Source organism: Colossoma macropomum, unplaced genomic scaffold (genome assembly GCF_904425465.1).
Source record: "Colossoma macropomum unplaced genomic scaffold, Colossoma_macropomum, whole genome shotgun sequence".
NCBI lineage: Eukaryota > Metazoa > Chordata > Actinopteri > Characiformes > Serrasalmidae > Colossoma > Colossoma macropomum.
Window position 1 is genome coordinate 6,126,874 of NW_023494792.1, and position 18,198 is coordinate 6,145,071.

General features: G+C 40.3%; 1 protein-coding gene across 1 annotated transcript in view; it reads right to left on the reverse strand.

Annotated features, from left to right (window-relative positions):
- LOC118811490 (protein diaphanous homolog 1) overlaps positions 1 to 18,198 on the reverse strand; it is a 133,351-nt gene that overhangs the window by 27,271 nt on the left and 87,882 nt on the right.

The window sequence follows — 18,198 nt, forward strand, 5'->3', positions numbered from 1 at the left end:
ACACAAAAGGCCAAATCAGAACGGAAAGGTTATTCATGTCACCCGAGGCAGCAGCTGAAAAACAGTCCTCATGGCAAGGTCAGTGCGCTGACCACAGGGGGGGGATGTACTGAGGAAACGGATACAAAACACCCTCATCAGGAGAAAATCTAAACTACCACACAAAACCACATCCACACATCCAGCCCATCAGCAGAACCCTAACGCAGATGGGGTGTTTGTACAATCACATTTGTTTTAGAGCTGCTGTACTCTAACAGAGGGCACATCTGCCCCCTTAAAAGGAACAGTTCAGCAAAAAAATCTAATTTACACAATTTCCTCCTCACCAGAAGTGTGGTCAATCAGCCAACATATGAAATTTGCTTTTTTGATTTGCACTGGAGCTAGCAGGCTAAGGTAACATACATGAGTGGTTTGACACTGTATGACACGCAGTTAGCTAGAAAGTTAAAAGTAAAACGTATGGACAAATTTCATAAAAATCACTACTACTGTGTTGCATTTGTAAAATGGGGCGATTAGGTATAATAAAAGCATCCATTACTCATTATCTACATTACCCTCATAGCTCCAGTGCAGAACTACAAAATACTGATGCCATGATTTTTGGCATTACATTTGCATAATAGGAAAAGTGTATGTGATTTTTAGGATAAGATAATCCTTTATTAGTCCCACTACGGGGAAATTCACAGTGCTACAGCAGCAAAGGGATAGCAAGGCACTCAAGAAAAGAAGTAACAAGAAGAGAATTAACAAAGTAATTAACCTCGTTAATTACTTAACAAGGTTACAGTTTGTTAGATGTTACTGTATAAACAATATATACAATACTAAAGATAAAAATATAAGTTCTATCCTTCACAAACTCTACTCACACAAATTAACAATATAAATAATTATAAACAAAAACAAAAAAGCAAAAAAATATTTACACTGTAAGGATATTTCACCCGAATAGCACATGGAAAATTGCACATGAAGTACTGATTACATTACACATGGAAATGGTGATGAATTAACAATGTAAATTGAAGAGCAAGTTGTGGCTGAAACCCAAACGGTTGTTTGTTAAATAACCATGTACTGTTTGGGCTAAAGAGGCATTATTTTTTTTAACTACGTAGTGCACTGTGTCTGTTTTTGACAAACTGCTGCTTTAAGTAAACACTATTTCACACACACATGCGCAAATGCATTGATTATGCCCTCACTTTGACTTCCCCAGACTACATTTCTACTGTGATAAACAAAACACCCCTCAGTAGCTCCAACCACATGGCCTCTGCTATAGTGTCTATTGCCCCTCAGTCTGACTTTCTTTTGGCCCCACTGCCCCCCCCCTTTGTCTCACTCTCTTTCTTTCTCTCTTTTCACTGTCCCTCTTGTTGCTCTCTCGCTCTGCCATCTGCTCATCTTTATTTTACTCTCCTCCACCCCTCTCTCTGCTGGGGGAAATTGGGTCTGTCTTCCATTTTCAACTTTTTTCTTCATTTCATTTTTTCCTCCTCTCTCATTCTGTGCTTTCCACTCGGCTCCAGTGTGTTATGTGGAATATTGGATTACACAGCATATGGAAGCACTCAGAGAGAGAGAGAGAGAGAGAGAGAGAGAGAGAGAGAGAGAGAGAGAGAGAGAGGACTAGCTTTGCTTTGCATTACATTACATTACAAGCACATACACACAGGCTGAAGCTCAAATAGCTCCCCGCTCCATAAAAAGTGCAGTATGTGAGTTGTGAAAAACTGGCTTCTGCACTCAAATTGTGCACTATTTGTTTCTTTAGGGAAACGTGGCTGAATCCCAAACGGTTGTTTGTTAGACATACCATGCACTGTTTGGGTGGAAGAGGCATTATCTACCTATGTACTGCAGTATGTGTTGAGCAGGGAACCATTGGAGATTCAGCGCCAGACTTTTAGAAAGGAAGAAAAGAAAAAACAAAAAACAAAACACACTAGCTGGATTTCAACTTCAAATACTAGGCAAGCCCACGCAGCAGCAGACTTTTTTCTGTATGAGGCCTTTTTCCCCTCTGTCTCACTCTAATGAACCGCTGACCAGTCTTTCTTCTCTCACTCTGTCCATCTCCCCATCTCTCCCTCTCTGTAATGAGAGTTTTGTGGATAGTGTCTGACTCACTACACTGAACTGAGCCGCTTTTGTTTTTCTTGGCATTCACTTCCTCAAGTCCTTACACAATATTTCCTCTCTCTCTCTCTCTCCTTTGGCCTGTATCCTTTCTTCCTTTGACTTTTTTCCCCTCGGTTAGTTTCCTTCTAATGTTATCTTACTGTCTTTTTTCGTCTTCCTTTCCATCCTTCTTTCTTTTTCTTTTTATTTCACTGCTTTTTTTCTTTTCTGTTTCCTTCTAGCATTCCTTTTCTTTCTTCTTTATGTATTTTTTCCCTTGTTGTCCTTTTTTCTTTCCTTCCTTTTCTTTTTGTCTCCTCTTTGTTATTTTTTCTTTTCCTTCTAGCATTTTGTCTTCTTTTAATTCTTCTCTCTTCTTTGTTTCTTTTCTTTTCCCCCTTCCATCCTTTTCTGTTCTTTTTATATTTCTTTACTTCTTTCCTCCTTGAACTTTTTCGTCTTTCTTTCCCTCCTTCTATTTAACTTCCGTCCTTCTTTCTTTCCCTCTTTGTCTCCCTCTCTCTGCTGTAACTGAGCTCCTGAAGGCCAGGGTATAAAGCAGAGAGACTGCAGTATTAGAGCTCCAGCTACAGAATCACTCTGCCCACAGTACATGGAACTCTAAGCTGAGGTTTCAGCAGAACACAGTCCTGCAGTCTGAGCAGCTGGACACCCACCCACTGACACCACAACACACACGCTCAGAGAAGAGCAAAGAGGCACAATTAAACTCCACAGTAGCCTTTACGAGCCTGGCCTTCGTTTACCACCCTCTGCACACAGCAGTGGAGGAGAGGTGCACTGTGTTTATGGTGTGCTTCTCTCTTTCCTCTCCTTAAAAGGCTATAAATGGTGAATAAACCATAAACACTATTGTGTAAAAGGAACTAAAGGACAACTTTTAACAGTGAACAGGAAAGGCTAGCAGGAAATCCTCTCTCTATCTCTCTCTCCCTCACACACACACACACACACACACACCCACCCACCCACTCGCAAACAAGATATTGTTACTGTTTTAACTTTGCATCTCCACAATGGTAACTTTACAAGACAAATAAAATATTTTTTACATTCTTAAAATGGTCCAAAATTTTCTTGTCAGTAAACTTGGACCATTTCTATTGGCTCACTTGGTAAGAATTACCCAAAGCTAAAAAAATAGGTTTAGATATGTCAACAACAATAAAACTAATAATCTAACTTTTGAAAATTATTCCATCTTTAAAGTGTGACATTATTGTGGCACTTTACATTATCATCTGAAACACACACACACACAGTCTCCGGACCAATGAGTGGCTCAGGCTGGTGTGTGATTCGTAAAATGAAATCCGAGTTCAAAATGGCTGCTGCCTGCCCTCTCTTACACACACACACACACACGCACACACACACACTTCTGCAAAGAATTTATTTCATTTATGAGCCTACAGCACCTCTGGTGGCCACCATGAGTACTGCAGAGAGGTTTCTACAGCTGTTTTGCATTAGTACAAGCACCTACAACACAGTGTGTGTGTGTGTGTGTGCGCGAGAGAGAGACACACATGTTCATGTTGTTTTTATAACTTCTGTTGCCTCTATTGTTTCATGCATATGGAATTTAGAACTCCCCCTGCCCTTCCTGCCCTCTGGCTCCATTAACAGGGGTGTCAAGAGAATGGGGGGTTACCACACACACACACACACACACCCACACACACCCACAACAACAACTGCCCAGATGTCTTTCTACATCACATTCTGACATTTTCTGCCCTCCTTTCTACTGTCCCTCTCTCTCTCTCTCTCTCTCTAGCACCTAGAAACTACACAGAAGTGAAATTATGAGAGCTTATACATGAGTGAAAGTCAAAAAGTACTGACATTTAAACTTACTCAAGTATAAAAGTGAAAAAAAGAAAATGTTTTAAAAGTTAAGTGACTAATCTGTGGTACTGGCCCTTGCTTAAATAAATTAATTAAAAACTAATAAAGAAAATAAATATTATCAAGTGACTGGCAAGGAAAAAATGAGAAAACCCTCCTGGCCCTGTGATTTATTTATATGAAAATGTCAGGAGGGATGCTTAGATACTGATACTGTTATTGGCCCAATACTGTGCTCTTTCACTCATACTCATAAAAATTCATCGACAACAACATCTGATACCAGGTGAATACCATGTGAGGTAAGTCTAGTGTGCTGCCTTGTTAACAAACGACTCGTGTTAGACACTGTGGTGGACACTCACTGGTCGCTTTAAACGTTCTTCAAATGTACAGTGTGAGTCACCAAAGAACAATATTTCTAATTCCACACAGTGTATATCTGGCTTTAGAGGATATCACTGCAATGCTATTCAAACCGAGATAGTGTTAAATAACGCAGTATAGCTAGCTAATGTACTTCATTAAAAAGTGAAGCTAAAAATGTAACTGTTGAGGTACATTCATTTACTTTAAAATCATTAACACTTACAAGTAGATTACTTAGTATGGTACTGGACTCGTACCCAATCTGAAACAAAAGGTACTGATGCATCACTAGTAAAAAGTATGTCTTTCTTTTGACAAGTATTTGTTTTCAAATCATACCTGAATAAAGTATAAATCATCCAAAACAATACTGAACCACAACACTGTACTCAAATAAACTAACAATTTTCCACACCTGCAACAAACACAGGCTTTCTTCCTGCTTCTTCTGCAACTCAGTAAGGATCTAAATCCAGCACTGCCCACATACTTCTATCCATCATTCATCCTCTTCCCTCTGTCCATATTAGGCTGGTGTTTGTGTAAGTGTGATGGGTCACACAGGAGGGAGAGGGGGGGAGGGAGAGAGAGAGAGAGAGAGAGAGAGAGAGAGAGAGACAGAGAGAGAGAGAGAGAGAGAGAGAGAGAGAGAGAGAGAGAGAATTAGTTGGAGAAAGAGTTAGAGCAGAACAGAAGAGTGGACTTTTTCCTGATCAGCAGGCTGCTCACAGCTTCACTCTGAAAGACTCTCACAAAGACAAACTTTTCATTCCGCTCTCTCTACCTCTCTCATTAGAGCCAGTGCAGGCTGAGGTTATTTTTACTCTAAAAGCTTTCAGATGACAGCCCCATTGTTCACGCACACATGAAAGAGTTCGGTGGAGTACTGGCACCTCTGGTGGCCGCACAGAGTTACAGCAACCTGAACTTTCAAATAACTTCTCAAAACTTTGCTCACTTGCATAGTTTAAAACTTTGCGCTCCAAATAAGAGAAGCCAACTGTTCTAATCAGAGGACACTTTCCCCCACATTGTAAACACTGGTTTTCACTTTGTGTAACTTTCCTGGTTATTAACAGAAAAGGAACACCTTAGTAACATGTAACAGTCACATTTTAAACATGCAGATGAAGAAAGTCTGGCAACTGCTGGGCAGTTTCCACTGTTTAAAGTAGAAAAATGTTTATTCCTGTCCAGAGTGAGCCAGTGTGTGGGGGGGTGAACTCTTTCTGCTGAACACACTGTCCTCCAGACTTGAATCTAATCACACGTATGCGCACACAGTTAAAGGCTGTCTACAGCAGACAAAGAATGTAGCAGCATGTGGGGGAGTTTGGAGCAGGAGTGTGAGACAACTAAAAGAGTGAGAGGAAAAAAGAACAGATGAATAAGACAGAAAGACAGAAAGAAAGAAAGCGTGGCAGATGCAGAGTTGGTGGTCTTTGTTTAAATTTGGCAGGTGAAGGGGGAAGTTGTCCCTTTAAACTTTAAATGCCCAAATGTCTACAATGCTGCCCCTCTTGCAGCGTGTGTGTGTGTGTGTGTGTGTGTGTGTGTGTTGGGGAGTTTCCACAGCTCCAGTTGCCAGTGGTAACCTTGGAGCTGAAAGAGCCCCTTCATTCTGCTTTTGTCCTGAAAAGAAGGAGAGAAAATGGAGGGATGTGAGCAGGAGGGGCTGAGGGGGGATGACTCAGGGCCAGATGGCAGGGTGTGGTGTGAGAAAGATGAGGACTGGGGAGTGGCTAGGGCAGGAAAAGGGAGGAGCAAACTCAGAGGGCTGGACCAGGGGAGGGGCCTAAACGTTGCTCAACTGCGCTCCCCTGGTGTATGAGAGCTGTAACTGCAGCATGCAAAGCGTTATTATAAGATCTGTAACATTTATTATTTAAAACACTACACAATGATCAGGGAGGGTGCTCAAAGCATGTGTGTAAATTATCTACTCCTATAAGAGTGTGAAAACAAAGCAACATCTATACATGACAATCTGTGCAGGAGAAAAATCAGGCTCAAATATGATCATGATTCAGCTCACTATGATTATTCTGATAAGTTTTAGGATTTTTTTTAATGCATTACATAAACAAATGGAACTATAGGAACTAGTTTTTGGCCTTTTCAGTTTCATTTATTTTAAAGAAATTTAATATTATTATAATTGATTACACAAAGTAAAGACAGAGTGCAGAACACTGCTGCTCTGACAAAAGTGCACTGGCTGACTATATTTTAGGATTGATTTTAAAGTTCTTTCTCTCTCTTTAAAAGCTCTAGATAGTCCAGCAACCTGTGCACCTCACAGAATGTGATATTCCATCATGTGGTAAGAAGATAATGGCCTTCTCTTTCATAAAAAGTGGAAATACGTCTTTCTGACTTGCTGCTTCAAAACAGCTGAATTTGTTACCTTTCACAATTGTTCAGTCAAGTTTGGTACACACTAAGAAACATTTATAAACATATCTTCTTAATTTAACATTCTAATGTTGCCAATTTCCTTTTCACTATGTACTTTACCTTATATTTTATTTATTTTATTCTATTTTATTACTATTTTGATCTTGTGTATTTCTGTTGATATTACTACCAACTGTCTCACTGTAAAGGACTGGGCTGAAACATGTATGAAACAGGCTCAATAAATGAAGTTATTACTATTATTGTCATCAAGTCTATTATCCATTTCAATCTATCCATTTCAAAGTTGATGCAGTTGAATCACCAACTACAAATTCATGCATATTAGGGACGTAAAAATGCACTAATTTTTTTCCAACATATGAGCCCATAAGCCTTTATTTTGTCCTTTTTTTGAAAGAGAATGTCTTTCCTTTTTTAATTAGTGGGAAATATAAATTTACATAATGATGTAACAGTGTGAAAGGTGTGGGTACGTATTTTTTTTCCAACTGCTGGTGCACGGTAAAAATTGCAGGCACAGTTCATTACATCAGATAGCAGGCACATTTCATTACATGGGAAAATAAGAAATGTCTTTTAAATGTTAAGAACTTTAACGACATGGTCTAACAAGTGTGATCATTGGACACAGAGGAGACTCCCCTCAACACATTTAAACAAATAAACTACTCAACACACTCACAGCATTCAGACTCAAACACACACAAATAAAATCCTCTCTTGATTGTATCAGCTTATTTAACCCTGGAAAGCCATTTATTTTTAATGGAGAATAAAATTCATTTGTGGGGACATACTGCCACCTACTGAGCAAACCGCTGAACTCCACTCACTGAGGTCCAGCAGAAAAAAAAGGAGACATACCGACATGAACACCAGAGTCAGTGCCTCTGTTTGTACATGAAAGAAAACAAGACAGAGGAAAACAAAACTTCAGTAAGGAAAAGACTAACAGAGACAGTGAGAGAGCGACAGTGAGAGGGACAGAGAATGAGAGTGTTTAAGTAAAACTGAAAGAGTGAAGGAGTGCCAGAGTGAGCGAAAGAAAGACTGAATGACAGAGTGAGAGTTTGAGAGTGACAGTGAAAGAGAGTATTTAAGAGAGAGTAAGTGAGTAAGCATATGAGAGAGAGAAAGAGAGAGAGAGAGAGAGAGAGAGAGAGAGAGAGAGAGAGAGAGAGAGAGAGAGAGAGATATTGAGTTAGTAAGTGAGCAGCACTCTCAGGGCAGCAGTGCCCTCTCTCTGCTCTCCTGGCCATGAAGGTCTATAATGGTGACGCACAAACAGCATACGGCCTGAATAACTGATCAGCTGCACATACACACACACACACACACACACACACACTTTTATATGGTCACTCAAACAAAGATGCACTACAGACTCACACACACACAGTGAGTGAGAGAGGTGGAGACAGCATCCTGAGACTAAGAACAGCTATTAAATCACAACCCTATCAGCACTCTCACAGAGACACACAGCAAGATTTACAACAGCAAGTAAAACAACCTAATTACACACACACACACACACACACACACACACACACACGAGAGAGAGAGAGAGAAGGAAAGAAAAACTCAGCTATGACTCAAGCTCGATCTGTCCTTCCTTCACACCTCACAGAGCTCCAGGGACTTCACACATACACGCACACGTGTGTGTGCTATCCTCTAGCTGCAATAAAATGACAACTGCATGCACAAATATGAAGGTCATCCGCCAAAGATGCACACAGCATTAAGCAAACCCACACCGCTCCACATGAGGGCAAACACAGCTTCCATAATATCACTTCATCTTAACAAACCCTCATGTAGGCGCAGTTTAAACTAAACAGAACAAGGATCAAAAATAACTATAAAACGGTTCAAAATAATGTGATTAATTCAAAGCCTCCATCCATCATAAAACGCTCACTAAACATAAAGGGCAGCTGGTACTGCCAAATGTTGTAAACACTTAAAAGGTTTTTATATGACAATGAACACAATCTTATACAGACATATATGAATATGACGTGTTCAGACAGCTAAAGCTTCAAGGTTAAAACTCATACAGGCAGACACACCACAGACATATGCACACAGATTCTGCTGCATGTTCATGGGATAACTAAAAAGGAGGGTGCAGTGTGTGTAGTGGGGGATTGTTTGGGTCAGTTTAGGAGGCCAGTGCTCGTTAAGTGAGGTGGTAAATAGAGGGTGACGATAATACAGTGGGGGTCTCGGGGTATGTGTTTGCCCTGAGGGGAGGTCAAAGGGTATTCTGCATGTCCCACTTACATGAGACGGACAATTGATGCTTGCCGACAACTCTAAACCCAAAGCCATTATTAGCCCCTCCCTACACACACACACGCACTGCATGTGTGTTGAGGTGTGGATGAGACGAACAAATTTAACAGGCCTGTTAACAGCTCCCTCTAGTGGAGAAAGGTGCACTCTCATATGAAATAGAGGGGACATAAGTGATCTGGCACTGATCATATTATCGATAAGTTATGGAGTAATCAAGTAAGTACATTGACAATTAATAATCATATTTTGATAAGTAATCAGGGTTTAAGCGAACAGAAATATATACAATCGAACAGTAACAGATGATGCATATCTTTTAAAAGACTCCAATATTTTATTGGTAAAAGAAACACTAGGAAGAAGTTATTAAAGAAAATAAATAAAATCAACACAAACGTGGTACATAATGGCTCTGTTTCTTACTGTAAAGAGAGACCAATGGCAGAGTTCAAAAATATATCATTTTCATTCAAATTAGCAGCTAATCACTGCAGATTCACTGAGGAGATAAATATTACCTGACAGACTTTTTAAATTGAGCGATCGCGTTTAATCGATTTACTGCGAAGACATATAAAAGACATTGGAACAGGAAGCATACAGGCAGAGATAAGAGATGAGGGAATAAGACACTGAAGAGAGGACAGAAGAGGAGCGAATAAAAATAGAGAGAGAAATGAGGAGAGATGGAGGTGAGGAGAGAGAGAGGAGGGGGAGAGGAGTGAGAAGAGTGTAGTGTGGAGAAAATGTTGAGGATAGCGCGTGTCGATCAAAGAATCACACATTTACATTAGACTAATGCACTCAGCAGACTACACAACTCCCTCAGGACACACACACACACGCTTTCACTACAGCAACCCCAGTGGGATTGCACTGCTTCTGCCTGCCTGAAAGAGTTAGAGTCAAACCATCCAACACACCCACAACTATCTCCCCCCCCCCAAAAAAAACACAGACGTAATACACACACGTTCATACAAAATTACACATGCGCAATGCTGGGAAACACGCCATCTACTGTTACTACACAACATCTCTGATCAGGAGTTTTAGCTGTACTGACAGAAAGAGTTACCTGTAAACTGTGATTTGCTGTCTGTTTTAGATCGACTTGAAAGAACAGTTTAAAATCCACTGAAAACTAAAGACACAGTATGTTCCTTTCTAGTTACCATTTATAATACTGTGCAATGTTTCCTTGGTGGTTTTCCAGCTTTTACAAAAAGACAAGCTATGTGAAGTCTGTAAGATATTTGGTAACACTTTACTGTAAAGTACTGTTCATAAGGCTACGTGACACCTACATAAGCTTGTCATGACAACTGACATAACCCTACATAAATGTTTATAAATGCTTATTCCAATAGGCATCATGTGTCATAAAAACCACTTTAGCTAACTTTGATCAAAACTGGCAAATGTAACCTTTATAGCGAATGATGTCTATTACAAACGAAAGTGTTAACAGATACTCTTACTCTGGGACCCGAGTACTCTGTTAACTGTCCCGAGAAGCCACTATTAGCTTACTGAAATCACTATTTGGGGTACTCTTTTCATTTCGTCACAGGAACACTAAGAAAAGGCTAACAATTCAATAAAAATGCCGCTTTTATGTTTTAACAGGACCGTACAATGTTATCTTTTTGCAAGTATTTGTGAGTAAGTAACGTGCCAAAATGTGAGTACGTTGCCATGGTCGCATTGTTAAGGAGGTGATTGAGAAAGCAGATGTAGTGCGGCTTTACTGCTAACTAGGGTAATTATTCTAGATGATGTTAGCTCGGTCCACAAACCGTGTAAATATATTTCTCTGAAAAACTAACATGTTGCCACACCCACTGAGGAGAAACCACCTTGCGTAAGATGACGAGTCCTCATCAGCATCCAGTGTTGGACCAGTTAGCTGTAGTTTCAGCACACATTTGAGAAGACAGCCTCCATCACTCAGCCAACACAGAAACTTTTTTCTGATTTCCCTCAGCCTTTTTTTGAATAATAAAACATTTTCAAATGTATTCCTCTGCTTTCTGCAAAAGTTTTGTGCTACTGATTTTTTGTCTCTTAATAACAGTGCAATTACCTAAGAGAGTAAACCTCCAGCCCTATGTTAATACTGGCCAAAGTACCTTTTTTGGTATGTTTTTTTTTTTGTTTTTTTCCTTCCCTGCTGCTAACTGGATATCTGTTCATTAACTCTTGTGGAGACTCGAACATCAAAACTAGCTGGAATGCACATCCTTCATTTAAATATCATCAAACACTGGAATTTGGAAAAAAAAAGTGATACTGAATTTTATCAATTTATCAAGCCTCAGCACTGCACATGGGCAACCAATTCTTCCCTTATTTCCTCTCTTTTCATCTGGCTGTTTCTGTGCTGCTGACAGAATGCTCGTTCTGTCGTTCCCTCGCTCTGGCTTTCTCTGCTGGAGGCACTGCTGGGGGCTTCTTCTTACCCAAGCAAGAAAAAAGGAGGGAGGGAGAGAGAAGAACAGAGGGAGGATGTGAGGAGGGGAGAGAGAGAAGGGTCTAAAAGCTGTACATATGAGTGTGTGCACATGAACATAAAAATGCCCAGTGTCCAGGCATAAAAAGTATAAGGTAAGCCTGCTGTGTTTGTATTCACTATAAAGTCATATTCTCACTGTTTTCTGTAGCTGTGTGACGATACTGATGTATTAATGAGCTGCCCTTCAATTCTCATTCTTATTTTGACTCCCTCTTGCTCACACGCACACACATACACTTTGCTGCTGGCAGGCTCAGTATGGGTGCAAACATCAGGCTTTACCACGATGGAGTGAAATTTCATCGTAAGGCTAAGATTTAATAGAGATTTCCACCATTACCACATTATGATATCATTTGGTGGTTAACATTTATTATGGTCTGGCTGAATGAAAACCTTTAACCATTGTTCAACTTTGGCCCAAAAACATCGGGTAAAGGAATAAAACGACTTAAAAAAATAAAACAAAAACTTCACAAGTACGTACACAGGAGGAATACAATGCATCGATCCTAACTGCTGTACTGTTGGACACCTACTGCTCGGTGTAATCTACAGAGGTCCTTATTGTGGTGGTGAAGTGTGCTGACCCCTTTTTTCAGTTAGACTGTGCTTTGATCCTACGCACTCTACACACCCTGCTCCATCCGTGTGGATCAGTCCAATTAAGAGACGCAGGGGAGAGCCCAGGAGCGTTCGGCCCCCCGCCAGACCCTCACACCATCAATCTAACACACAGTGTCCCGCCCTGCAGCCGGCCCAGAGGGGGCTGGCCTCTTTCACTCAGCATTACACGATAAAAACATCTCACAGAGAGAGAGAGAGAGAGGAGAGAGAGAGAGAGAGAGAGAGAAGAAAGACAGAAAAAGGGAAAAAGAGACAAAAGATGTGGGGAAGAGCGAAAGAAAGAGAGAGGTAGGATAGACAGTGAGAGTCAGAAATGAATACGAGGATAAGAAAGATAAAGAGAAAGAGATTGTGAGAGTGAGAGAGAGAAAGATCAAGAGCTACATACTCGCTCAGTGTGCACTGTTACATCCCAACAGATTTTATCTGTTGTCCAGCACACTCACTGGGCTCAATGTGTCCTAATCACTTTTTCACCTTTCAGTGTATGTGTGTGTGTGTGTGTATACAGGTCTAGAGAGCACACAGTTTGTAGAGACAGAGGAATTAGCAAGTTAGTAATTGGTGTCAGACATGAATGATTTAGACCACAGAAAGACTCTCACCCACTACTCAAACTTAATCCTTAGACAATCTTAACCCACAGATACATACAAATGTGGACCTTAAGGCCTATTTCTTCCCACCAATACACACACACACACACACACACACACACACACACACACACACACAGGAGAACTGCATAATATATCTTTTTTTGAAATGCCTGTGCATCACTGTTGCATCTAGGGGTGGGAATCTTTAGGCACCTCACGATTCGATTACGACTCAGAGGGCTGCGATGCGATTGTAAAACGATTATAGATGCATCTCGATGCATCTTTTTTCTCTATACAGGATTTCTATCTTCCTACTGTCTGAGGACTTGGTAGTTTTAAAGCAAAGTATTTGTAATGATAAATAATGTAAATGCATTATGGATTATTACAAATACTTTGCTTTAAATATCTAAAATATCTTTTATTAATAAATCAAATGGAGGTGATGTGGCAAGTGAACTAGAAGGCTCTCATTCAGAGACGCTGCTGCCACTCATCTGCGATAAAATGCGCTGTTACCCTGAAATAAGACCCAATGGTAATGGGTGTCCACGCAGCACGTTACAGCCATCCTTCCCGTTTTCTTTAGTGATTTTATAACTTCGGTTTTCGTCTCGTTGTAGAGTGTGTGTGTGTGTGTGTGTGTGTGTGTGTGTGTGTGGTGTGTGTGTGTGTGTGTGTGTGTGGGTGCAGCGTAGCCAAAGTGTGCAGCATAGCGCGAAAGCCCTGGTTCTCAACTACTGAGAACAGACAGCAGACAGCAGGTCACATAGCCCCGAGGACTGGCCTCGCCAGTAGCGAACGAAAAAACAGAGATTAAGACGAACATTTGGAGGACTTATTCGCATTTATAAGCAGCGCAGTTGGTTAAATCTGCAACGTGAGACTGTCTTTCTCTAAAAAGTTGCATAAATGAACTCGCTTCTCTTTCGAATTTTCCCGTTCCACCTTAAATGGTGCCGCAGTTACATTCGGCGCCTAAGGCAGAATTTAAGGTGGAACGGAAAAATTAGAACGAGAAGCTGGCGAATGAGAAGCGACTTCAGCCTTGTAAAACAGCCGGATGCTGGGACATTTTACAAGAAACTCATCTAAGTTTTGAAGAAAAGGTTTCTGGCGGAGGTGGGAGGAAAGCGGCTATAGCTGAAGCTTAAAGCAGAGCGAAGTAAATCTGCGCTCTCATTTATATTGTTTAGCCTATACTAGGGCATCATCACATACTGAGACATACTGGACATTAAATGTTGTGGCTCCCAAGGTGGTTTGACTTTGTTGAACGGCAAAATGGCTCTTCTGAACATTTGGGTTGTGACTCCTGACCTAACCTGGCCTTAATGCAGAGGGTGCTGGTCAGATTTCTCACTCATTCAGTTGTGTTTTTGTTATGTGCCGCCAGAGACAGTCCGGGCGCTGCACTTATCCACTTCCAGTTCCGCCTTTTGCGTTCTGTCAACATTACGTTATAAATTAAATATTTAGAAAATCGATTTTTGACATTTATGAATCGATTCAGAATCGTTCACGTCCGCATCGCGATGCATCTAAGAATCGAGTTTTTCCCACACCCCTAGTTGTATCTATTTATAAGGTGGCAATATGCAAATGACTCTCAAACCAATCATGGTGTTTTTTCTGAATAATCACAGTTCCACAAGACTGTTCTTGTGGGTGTTTTGAGGAATTACGGTGCTCATATAATCCAACAAAAGTAAATTATTTTGGCTAAAACGCAGGCCAATGTGCGCTTGCACTCACCAATGCATAGAGGCAAGTGCACAACAGTACTGAGACTGGACTGCGATCGAACTGACCTTACCATCCTCAACCTGCTCTCCAAACATGGCAGTTCATTGGTGAACGCAGCACTGGGTTTTGTACACATTCCTATGTTAGCTGTGTGTGCATGCATGTGTATTGGTGGAGGGGGAGAGAGAGAGAGAGAGAGAGAGAGAGAGAGCGCGAGAGAGAGAGAGAGAGAGAGAGAGAGAGAAAGAGCAAGAGCGAGAGAGCGAGAGAGAGAGAGAAAGAGCAAGAGTGTATCCCGGACAGAAAGACACAGATTGCTTTGGGGTTAATTTCGCTTGGATGTCTGGTCATCTCAAACCTGTCATGATGTCTAACCAGGCCAAGCCGCCAGCACTGCCACCAGCATACACACACACAAACACCCTGGAAGGAGTCAACAGGCGATTACACTGATGCATAAATACACTCACCAAATCTGAGCATCTGTCAGTCAAATGCTCTTAAACGGCACCAGAGAACTCCCCAGGGTCCTGTCCTGTGTGTGTCTGTGTGAGTGTGTGTGTGTGAGGGTTGATAATCCACTCAATAATTTTGGGGCCTAAATCAGACTAAAGCCATAGTGTTGAGACCTACAGGGAAATCAACTATTGAGATTTAACAGCTGTACAGTTGTGAGTCACACACACAAGTCTCAGAAAACGTAAGACATGAACAAAATCATGATATGAACTAGTGCCTAAAACTGCCCAAATTAAACTGTCAATTAAACTCTTTTACTCAATTAAAAATGAATCAATTAAAATCGATAAATAAAATTTACCTTCTTGTTAAACATGCAATGCATATTTAAACTGTCCTGCTGTTTACAGTAAGAAACTAGTGATGAGCACAGGTACTCAAGTACCTTGATTAACTGTTCAAGGTGCCACTACTTTGTATTTGTTTCATCACAAAAAGACAGATAAAATATACAGACTAATAATTTAATGAAATGCGCATTTATATTTTAAACTGAGTAAAATGTTACAGTTCTGCTCTATTTGTGGGTAGACACTTAAATTACAGTGTACCACTCTGAAACTATTCTGTTTTCCACAGAAACAGTGGAAATATATTTCTGTAAAAAGTAAAGTCAAAGTCTTCATCAGGTGTCCAGTGTTGCATCAGTTAGCTGTAGTTATAGCTCACATCTGAAGTGAGTCTCCATTTCATCCCAGATGAAATGACCAGTCTTCTTTGCTTTTTTTGAATAAGAAAACTTAAATGTATTCCACTGTTCACAGCTAAATTTTTGTGCTACTGATTTTTTGTAGCCAGTGCCATCACCTAAAATAGTAATCCTCTAGCTACAGCCTGACGTTAATTTCAGCGAAGTACCTTTTATTTTGGCTGTTTTTTTTCCTCTCCTTTTCCCAGGGTTATCTGAAAAACTGCTCATTAACTGTTGTGGATACTTGAATACCAAAATTAGTTGGAATGCACATCTCTGTAATAAACAGTTATGTTAATGTTAATGAACACACTCAGGCTTTGTTCATAGCTGTTATTAACATACGTTGTGAATCAGAGGACAGTGAGACGTACAGCCGTTTACACTCATATTTTTTTTTTTTTCGTGAATGAGTCTCTAGTGACCACCCAAGATTAGAATTCGTGAATGGAGGAACGGTATCGTGCACATTCACAATATCAGTCTCTCACTGCATTTGCTGTCAGATATAAATGGACTGAGTCTTTGTTCATGTACAGGCTGTTACGAACGTTTAGGTCACATATATTGCTAACACAACTTAACAAACAGGAAAGGAGATAGAGAAAGCTATGCAAAGCAGTGGTGTGTTGGTTTACGGCAGTCGTGTGATTTTGTCGAGGACATGTTACAATCCTTTAACATTCACACTACAAACGTTATGTGGTTGTACACATCCCTTACCACATTCGAAGGTAGTCATCTCAGAGACCCCATTCAACTCCTGTACTTAGCAACATCCACTTAGATGAACACAAAAAATGTACAGCAGCTTTCAAAAGTTTAGCATTACTTTTGAATAAGAATCACAATTCAAAAGTTTGGGATCACTGTTTTCGATAAAATAAAAAGTGTCACAGATAAAATTATGTAATGACTATTATGCTACAATTTGATGGAACTTTCAGATGATGAGAATTTTGCTCTTCATCCACCGTAAGTGTTTTAGCAACGCTCTATCATTATAAACTAGCAGTAAATATGAAAAACATTCACCTGACACAGGGTTCTGGCTGTTGACATTATTTGAGAAGGCGTGATAAGACATAGACCCATGTCCGTTGCAAACTGGGTCAAAGCTGAATTTGAATATAAAAATACATTCTGGTGTCTACCTTATAGTATTTCAATCGACATAGTTTTACGCTGCAAGCGTAACGCCTCTGTTACTAAAATAAAATAAGTAAAATAACAGCAATTATTCTGACAAGGAATTGCAAACTTTTGAACACAGCAGTACATTAATGACAAGTCTGAACTGGGCCCCATTCATATGCAATATCATTCTATTTATCATTTATTAGAATTGACAGAGCCAGCCTTACTAGTGTCACTTCCAGACCTAGTGTCACATACAAACAGTGGCTGATGCACTGTGGCATTAAACATGTTTGCGAAAGCTTTGTGTGTATGTGCATCTGAGAGAGAGAAAAAGAGGCTGAGAGTGTGTGTGTGTGTGTGTGTGTATTTGCGCTTCAGCGAGTGTGTCAGATCTAGTTTGGCTTGAACATAGAGTCACCAAGTACTGACAGCTTTATAAAACTTTAAACCTGCATCTAAATGCTCTAAAACACTAAAACACACACACACACACACAGTCTTTACACACACATACACACACACACACACACACACTTATTTATTTTCCAGTCAAAACAGCCATTAAGTATAAGTATATTTCTGAGGAGGTTAGATGTAAGACAATCCACTTGCATGCCGAAGAGGAAAGTCAAAAGAAAAAAAACTCAGATACTCTTCAGATCTGAAAACATCCACTGGTGTTTCTGTCCATCCTTCCACTAAAAGAAGACAACTCAATGCTGCGGGTCTGAAAGAATGTGTGGCTGTCAAGAAGCCCTTACGGAGAACACAAAACAGACAAAAAAGATTTACAAATCAAATAAAGAAGCTGCTGGTGTTCTCAGAACAAGGGACTGATTACCAGACCTCAATAACATTGAATGTATTTGGGATTACTTACGTTGTCAGAAGCAGAAAAAACTGAAGTTTGAAAGCGTCTAAAATATTCCGGTAGATTCTAGCAAACCTACCTTAAACCCTGGAATAAAGACAAAGGTTGGACCGACTTAACACTGAAAAAATATGTATTATATTTAGCTATTAAGCTTTCTGTTAAATATATGTATTCTGCTTTTTTTCCTGACATTGAAAAATGAATAACGTAATGGCTGTTTTGACGCGTGCATGCACACACTCGCGCACACACACACACTTTTCTCTGTCCTTTTTACTATCGCTATCAATCTTTCACCATGTCCTTGTTCTGGTTCAGTATCTGGGCAAGAATCAGCATGCCAGTGTGTGTGTGTGTGTGTGTGTGTGTGTGTGTGAGAGAG